Below are 9438 nucleotides of genomic sequence, written 5' to 3' on the forward strand. Positions count from 1 at the left end.
GAGATAAAAGGGATATAGAGAGAAGCCAAGATATAGAGTGGAGGAAGCACTCCAGCCAAACTCTCCCTAAATTCCCTTCCAAACAATTTAAAAATAATGTATCAAATCAAATTCTTGAGCGGCAGAGCCCACAAAAGGTTGGGGTGAGACATTTTCCCAGTCTGAGACAACTTAGGAGGTTGGAAGGAGAGGTCTGTGACACCAGAGTGGTACTGGCCTGGAGCCCACTCAGCAGCACCAGCAGGGGGCCTTGGAGGTGGCCTCAACAGCAACAGCAACAGCTTTGAGATCTTTTAACCCAAGGACAGTGAGGGGGCCAGACAATTTGTCAAAAAGAGATTTCAGAGGACCCTGAACTGACACTGTGCACTCTCTGGAAATGCCATTGCCCATGTGGAGTTGTGGGTCTCAGTTCCAGAGAGGAGAGGAGTGCTTGTGGTCAGTCACAAAGGAGAATGGTCCCGGTCACAGTTTCAAGGCAGAGAGGAGCTCTAGCACTTGTGCCTGCAGAGGATCAGGGAACCTGGTCACAGTTCTAGAGCCAAAAAGAATGCTAGTGCTTGTGGCTGTAGGGAAGCACGGGCCCTTCCAGGTTAAAGACCAGAGCCTGGGTCAAGGAGAGCTGTGACCGCAGGATAACGCCACCTTGGGAGCATTGAAAAGTTGATTTTCAAGTATTCCTGATGAAAAGACCACAGCTGAATAGAATGGAAAATTTGACATTCAAACACAAGACTCAAGAGAAGTATGAAAAGGTAAACACAAAAGAGAAATCGTAAGGGACTTAATAAGATTAAACTGTCTATATTTCTATGTGAGAAGATGACACATATAATTCCTAAGAACTTCATCATTATTAGGGCAGTTAGAACGAGTCTATATAGACAGAAGATATGGGTATGAGTTGATTATGTTGAGTTGATCTCAAAAAAGAAAATGAAAGGGTGAGTAAAAGGGGTGCATTGGGAGAAGAGGGGAGGGAGAGGAAGAATGGAAAAAATTATTTCACATAAAAGAGGCATGCAAAGAATAAAATATGGGTGGTGGCAGTCAATGTATGAACCTCACTCACATGTGAGTGAATTAAGTGATGAAGTGATCAAAAGCAAAACAGACTTTTGAGAAGGTGCAGGATAAAAAGAGAGAAAGGATAAACATAAGAAGATAGGATGGAGGGAAATACATAGTTAATAATCATAACTGTGAATGGGAATGGGATAAACTCACCCATAAAATGGAAGAAGATAGCATAATAGATTAGGAACAATATGTTGTTTACATAGGACACACTTGAAACAGAAAGACACACACAGAGTTAAAATACGGGGCTGGTATAGAATATATTAGGCTTCAATAAGGTTTAAAAAAAGAAGTGTCAGCAATCATGATCTCAGACAAAGCAAAAGCAAAAATAGGGAAATTATATTTTGTTAAAAGGTACCATAGACAATTAAATAATATTAAAAAAATATACAGCAAGTTTCTCTGATAAAGATCTTGTTTCTCAAATATGTAGGATACTGAGTCAAATTTATGTATATATAATATATATACATATATTATACACATACATACACACACACACACATATATATATAAAGACATATTCCCCAACTGATAAATGATCAAAGGATATAAACAGGAAGTTTTCAGAAGAAGAAAGCAAAGCTATCTATGGTCATATGAAAAAAAATGCTCTTAATATTGATTAAAGAAATACAAATTAGAACAACTCTGAGGTATCACCTCACACATATCAGATTGGCTAACATGACAGAAAAGAAAAATGATAAATGCTAGAGAGAATGTGGAAAAGTTGAGATACTAATGCACTGTTGTTGGAGTTGTAAACTGACCCAACCATTCTGAAGAATAATTTGGAAATGTGTCCAAAGGTCTATAAAGTTGTGCATACCCTTTGATCCACTACTAGGTCTATATTCCAAAGACGTCGAAGAAAAAGGAAAAGGATCTATATGTAGAAAAATGTTTTTAGCAGTTCTTTTTGTGTTGACAAAGAATTGCAAATTGAAGGGATGTCCATCAATTGTGGAATGGTTGAACAGTTGTGATGTATGATTGAGATGGAATACTATTGTATTATAAGAAGTGATGAGCAGAATGGTTTCAGAAAAACCTGGGAAGACCTATATGAACTGATGCAAAGTGAAGTGAGCAGAACCAGGAGAATATTGTACACAGCATCAGCAATATTGTAATGATTACCAACTATGAAAGATTTAGCTAATCTGATTAAGATGATGATTGAAGACAATTTCAAAGGAGTCTTGATGAAAAATGCTATTCACATCCAGAAAGAAGTGATGAACGCTGAGTGCAAATTGAAATAGAATTTTTTCACTTTCTTTTTTTCTTTTCTTTTCCTTTTTTTTTTACAACATGGCTAATATGGAAATATATTTTGCATGATTTCACAAATATAATTGATATATTCCTTGCCTTCTCAATGGGTGGTGTAGGGAAGGAGAGAATTTGGAACTCAAAATTTTAAAAAAATATTAAAAACAGATCAATAACAAATTTGAAAAAAGGCAAACATTACAGTTCTTTTCCATTAAAAAAGAGTATATAGACATATTTCCGTGGAATGCTAGTTTTCATAAGATCTTTCTCATTACGCCAGTCAACAGGAAGGGAGAGGACATTTATTTGGTGATAATTGCTTTCAGATAGTACAGGAAACTTTTTGCTGAGACATAATTAATCCCTCCCCCTCCAGCCTTTTGAGGGGTAAGTACCCAAGTTTAGATGAGAGAAGGGGCAGAGGTAGGAATGGGTCTTTCCTCAGCCTTTCAATTAACTTTTCACCCACAGGCTTCTGTTAAATACAACTCACACCTTCTGTCTGCTCTAATCAAGCCAGCGTCTCCAGCCTCCAGTTGCCGGAATTGTGCCAGGAAGAGGGTGGGGGTGGAACTGTGTTTTCAAATGGGTGTTGGAGGCATTTTTGAGGGGGATCCATTTAAATAAATATGTTAGATAAAATTTGCATAAGTAACCTGGATCCTCCAGAGAACTGAAGCCCATAAAATCAGCCCTATATAAAACTGTTTTCAAGGTAGGAAGCAATCTAAGGCTTTTTCCACTGTCTTTCTCTGAGAATCCACTTTCCTGATGGATTTTAAGCAAATTTAGTTGAAAGTTATACAGTTCCTGATTTCCTTCTGAGAAGCAGGGAAAAGAGATAATAAGAGGCTGAGAGTAACTGAATTAGTTTATTTTCATGTTGTAAATAAATGTTTATTTTGACATTTGTATGCAGATTTTGGGCGTATTTTCAGAAATCTGATCTATGTGTTCCAGTCTAGAAATTTCTCAGTTAAAACTATTTCACCATAGAGCAAAAGTTTAAGACAATCTTAGGGGTTATTGTTGTCCATCTTCCTAATTTTATAGATGAGGAAACTGAAGACCAGACAGGTCAAAATGCTTGCCCAAGGTCAGATAGGTAGTAAGCGGCAGAGCCAGGATTTGAACCCAGGTTTTCTGACTTTAAATCAGTGGTAAGAACCTGGTGTCAGGTCAGACTGCCTCTAGAGAGCTGGTTATTAAATTTTCAGTGTGAGCATTTAAACCTTGGAAATTGACAAATGCTACAACGTGAGACTTGATTTACTGTTTTGTTGATTGTCTAGACTTAAAAAAGTGATGGAGAAAATGTTAATAGGAAGACTAAACTTAAAAGTGTGTTCTGCATACTTCCTGCCCCCACTCCGTGCCCAGCCCTGTTGTTAAACATTTACCAGCATACTAATGCCTGAAATTCATCATGGAACTCTTTTCACTGAACCATACCATACCACTGTACCATAACATAACACTTTTATTATTGTTGTTCAATCATTTTGGACTCTTCATGACCCCATTTGGTGTTTTCTTGGCAAAGATACTGGAATGATTTGGCATTTCCTTCTCCAGCTCATTTTACAGATTTGGAAACTGAGGCAAACAGCATTAAGTGACTTGTCCAGGGTCACACAGCTAGTAAGTGTCTGAGGCCAGATTTGAACTCAGGAAGATGAGTCCTCCTGACTCCTAGCCCAGCTCTCTACCCTCTGCACCACCAAGCTGCCCCTATAACACTATACCATACCATATCTCAGCCCTCCTAGCAGCCCAGGCAGTTTTAATTTAGGACCAAGGGTCGGCTTTAGTGGCCAGGAGGTGAGGAAGTTTGAAGGAGGGGGGGCCTTCACCACTCTAGCTCTCCATGCAGTCCTTCTCTCACCCAGATATTCTCACAAAACTGGGTGCTTAGCAGAAGGGTGCAGCTGAAGGGTCAATGTTGGAAAGTGCCATTTCTTCTCCTATCTTAATACCCCAGCAGATTCTCCAGGCACGTAACTTAATTGGTACTCTTTCTAGTTATGGGAAATTTAGGCTGTTTCTTGGCAAAGAAAAGAGGACTCGGCATATGTCAGATAGCTCAGTTGTTTTCAATATTTGATGATTCTGCTTCAGGCTGCAGTATATATTTGAACAGCCAGGGTCAGATCTCTCATCATCCCCATTAACAAATCCAGCTCCTGCCAACAACAGTAATTGGGGCATGGAAAAAAGAGATGTCCAGGAACAGCAGTTTTGAATGTCAAGACCTCTCTGTGGTCTGACCCTCTCGCATTGTTTGGGAGCTAATTCAGCCTTGCATATATGTCTACTTCCTGGTAATTTGTCTTAATGGGTGGAGAGCCACTGGGATTGTGTTTTTCCCATCCACCCCTAGGATGAATTACTGTGTGTAAACTTTTCCCACAGGTTTATCTCCCTTATTTTGTTTTTCTTTAATATTAAAATGTGTTTGAGTTCCTTTCACATATGCAGGCCAGAGATTCACTGGGTTGCAGGGAGGAGCCAGCATGGGATTTAAAATTTGCCGCAGATAAACTGCAAAATTGATAATCCACACGTGGTGAACGTCGCTTTAGCTGCACACTCCTCTTTCTGCCTCCTGTCTCCCCCCACCTCCCGCCCAAATAATGTAGCGAAACAACTAAAGTCAGTCCTTTATAGTAGGGGTCACCGTTATTCAAGCCAGGCATGTGTCTGTTTGCCAGACTCAGTGATATTCATTTCTTCTTCAAAGATACTCTGGGGTATAATGACTTCCGTACACCAATGGGAAGGCAAAGATTACTTGGGGAATTGTAGCTTTACCAGACTGCGTTTAAGACCTGCAGGATATGTCCTCTGATTCACAAGCATCTTCCTGATTTATTTGCAAGGCCTGATCCTAGTTGAGGTTCCCTTTTCTTTTGTCTTCTGGGCTGCCAGATGGTGAAAGTATTGGCTTTTGGCCTGCCCCCTTCCTATTCATCATTGCTTTTGGGTTTAATCAGGTAGATATACTTGTTTTGTTTCAGGATGGCACATGCAACAAGATTTGGAGTCAGAAGGCCTGGGTTCAGGTTGTACCTCTGAGGCTTACCAGCTGTATGACCTTGGGGAAGTCACCTGACCTCCTTGGTCCTCAGTTTTCTCATGTGTAAAATGAAAAGGTTGGGCTAAATGACCTCTGACATCCTGTCCAGTTCTGGAGCTATGATCCGAGGTAATGGAAAGAATACTGAATTTGGTGTCCATTAAGAGAGACCTGGGCTCAAGTTTTACTTCTAATGATGATGATAATAATAATAATAATAATAACAATAATAATAATAGCAAGCCCTTATCCACATCCAGAGAAAGAACTGATGGAGTCTGAATGCAGATCAAAGCATACTATTTTCACTTTTTTTGGTGTCTTTTTTTTCTTTTGGTCTGTTTCTTCTTTCACAACATGACTAATACAGAAATACGTTTTACATGATTACACATATATAACCTACATCAAATTGCTTACCATCTTAGGGAGAGGGAAGAGGAGGGAGGAAAGAGGAATGGGAGCGAGAAAATTTGGAACTCAAATTTTTTTAAAAAATTAATGTTAAAATTGTTTTTACATGTAATTGGAAAAATAAAATACTATTTAAAATGCACTAATAATAATAATAATAGGAAGCCTTTATATAGAACTTTAAGGATTATAAAATACTTTACAAATATTATCTCATTTTAACCTGAAAAACAACTATGTGAGGTAGGTACTGTTATTATCCCCAGTTTACATGGGGGCAACTGAAGCTGAGGTTAAAGGACCATACAGTCGGTATAAAAGGTCAGATTTGAATGCAGATCTTTCTGCCTCCCGGCCCAGTTCTCTATGCCTCTCCTACTAGCTACCTCTCCTACTAGCCACAAACAAGGTAGATCACTTGTCTAAACTTCAGTTTCCCAGTCTTTTCTCCCTCACAAGTATGCAGTAGGGAAAATGCTTTACAATCACCGCAACGTCCTATGTGTGAGCTAGTGCTGCTTTGTCCATCATAGTTGTGCCATAGTATGCTCTCATGAGGGAGACAACATGGTGTAATGGAAAGAGCCCTGGATTTGGAGCCAGAAGGCCTAGATTCAATTATTGGTTTTGCCAATCATTAACTGTGAGACCTTGGACAAGTCATTTCTCTCACAATTCTTCACCTGCAAAATGAAAAGGTTGAACTATATGACCTCTGAGTTCCCTTTTAGCTCTAAATCTGTGCTCCTACATCTGTTCCAGCTAATATAAACTACACACTTGTGACTTTGTGTGATATTATGACACATTCATGTGTACTTGGTTCCCCTTGTAGCTCTGTCTCCTGTGACTGATAACAACTGACCCTCCTTTTTAAATTCTGGACTTGTTGGTGTCCGGGTTTATAGAATAGACTTCGATCTTGAGATTGAAATTGTAATGAAGAAAGTATTTGTTGACTGACTGACTGACTAGAAGTCCTTGAAAGCAGATACTAGCCTTCTTTGTATCTTCCATAGTGCCTAACAAAATACCTTATACCCAGTAGGCATTCAGTACACATTGGATTGATTAATAATAGTAGCAGAATATTTTGAGCTTTGTCTTTTCCCTATCCCATCGTGCCAAGCCCCTGGGAACAGCACATGGAAAAGTCATCCATTCTCTGAAGCTCATTGTCCTCAAACTTTGCCTTATGGCTTGGCTTCACAGGGAAGGAGGAAAGCCCATTGCAGTCACACTGAAATACATCCTGGGAACAATGCTGGGAACCATCACTGGGTTTCAGGCTGGTTTTGTTTACATGGCATATTATTTTTAAAACCATCGGTTTGGGTTAACAAGATTCAGCTGATAGTTGAGAGGAAATAGGTTTTTCTAAGGAGGCACCTTGAGTTTTATTTTGTATCTGCCTTTTCCACTGATTGTGAAGCAGAGGTTTCTAAAGACAGCCTGGGCAGCCACCCCCTGGCAGCTGAGCCTGGTATATATACTGGCATAGAAGGGACCACCCCTCAGTACAGTATAAATTAGTCTTTTAAAAAATAATAAGATATGTTTCCTCCTCGTGAAACCACAAAACTCTGTGGGTTCATTAAAAGGCAGGAAATACAGAATAGTGTCAGCCCACCCAGTCAAATAGTGCTGAACTCAGTGAGATCAGAAAGTGAGAATCGAAACCCTGGGGCTTTAAGCAGATTTATCTACTTTCAAAGACAGAATGGACTGGGCAGGACCCTTCGGAACACTGAATTTTGTATCTGGAATGAATGTTACCGGATTTGTTTTTTGTAGTTAACTGCATTATCTGTGTAATAGTCTCTCTCTCTCTCTCTCTCTCTCTCTCTCTCTCTCTCTCCCCCAAATGTCAAAAGAGCCTCTTGGTTTCTTTTGAAACCTGGAGAAATCTTCCCAAGCTTTTCAAGAGCACTTGAGAAGAACTCTTGAGACCTTGGACAAAATCTAAGGTGTAGCCAAGTGCTAATCTTGTTGTTCAGTTGTTTCAGTCCTGTCTGACTCTTTGTGACCCCATCTGGGGTTTTCTTGGCAAAGATACAGGAGTGGCTTATTATTTCCTTCTCCAGTTCATTTCATAGATGAGGAAACTGAGGTAAACGGGGTGAAGTGACTTGCCCAGGGTCACATAGCTACTACTACTACTAGTCAAGTGTTTGCAGTCACATTTGAACTCAGGTCTCCTGACTCCAGGCTTGGCACACTATCCACTGTACCACCTAGCTGCCCCAAGTGCTAGTCTTAAGGGGCCACCCCCCAAAAAACCCCTAAAATAGAAACTACTCCAAAATTCAACAGCCTCAAGCCCCACTCCAAAATCCTGGTGGATTGAATAGTTCCTGAGCCATTGTAATGTAAATTGTACTTTAAAATTCAAATATTTGTACCAAGTTCAAATAAACTGAATGTGAACCACCTAGAGTATATGGAGAAAAACCCAGATGGGGCACCCTGAAGAAAAAGACTAATTTGAAGAAAAGTAGGTTGTTTAGAGAGACTAGAAAGCCAACATGTACCAGTGAGTAGACAAAATAGGATACCTGGTACTGAGGCAACTAATAATAATTACAATAGCTAACATTTATATAGCACCTACTGTGTGCCAAACACTGTGCTAAGCACTTTACAAATATTATCGCATTTGATCTTCACAATAACCCTGGAAGGGAGATACTATCCCCATTTTACAGATGAGAAAGATGAGGCAAACAGAGGTTAAGTGACTTGCCCAGGGTTATACAGCTGGTAGTACTTAACTAGAAAGAACACTGGAGTCAGAAGTCCTGGATTCTATCACAAGCCTTGCCAGTAACTCATCCTATGGCCTTATACAAGTGATTTAATCTCTTTGACACTCATTTTCCTCCTCTGTAAAATGAGGTGGGATTGTGGAAAGAGTGCTGCTTTTGGGTCAGAGGACTTGAATTTAAATCTCAGCTCTGTTCCTTCCTAGCTATGTGACCTTAGGTGAGTCAACTAACCTCTCTGGGTCTCAGGGAGGCAGAGAGTGGGACTGGATGAAATACTGTCTAGCTCATCCTATGACAATAGGATTTCAATTTTCTTTCCCATTTTATCATTCTCAGTGCATGAATTGACCAGAACCAAATTAGCTAAGTCTAAAAAACGGAAGAAGGGCTGTTTTCAAAGAGAGACTTGGTAAGTAGATTTTAAGTGAAATCCAGGGGAAGAAAGAACCACTAAGTTCAGGTTCAGAACAGAACTGGAACTAAGAGGATCAGAGCAAGGAAGGGTTGAATAACCCAAGGGTTAGGGATAAAGACATGGCAACAAAATCCAAAGTGACCGCCTGCTCAGAGCCTCATTAATTAATCAATCCTTGAAGACTGATTTCAGTACTGGATTATTTATGAAGACTATGGACTTTTAACTTACATTATGGTTTGTGTTTTATATCCTGAGATTTCCTCGGGGTCTTATAAAATAATTTAAATGACTGACCAAGTGTTGTGCTCAAGAGGCCCCGTGGATCTGGGCTTGGCTCTGTGCTGTTTAAAGTTTTAGATGTTGATACAGGCATGCGGTAATCTAGAATAGCTTGCTTATCG

Source organism: Vombatus ursinus, unplaced genomic scaffold, assembly GCF_900497805.2.
Source record: "Vombatus ursinus unplaced genomic scaffold, bare-nosed wombat genome assembly UNPS02014772.1, whole genome shotgun sequence".
Classification (NCBI taxonomy): domain Eukaryota; kingdom Metazoa; phylum Chordata; class Mammalia; order Diprotodontia; family Vombatidae; genus Vombatus; species Vombatus ursinus.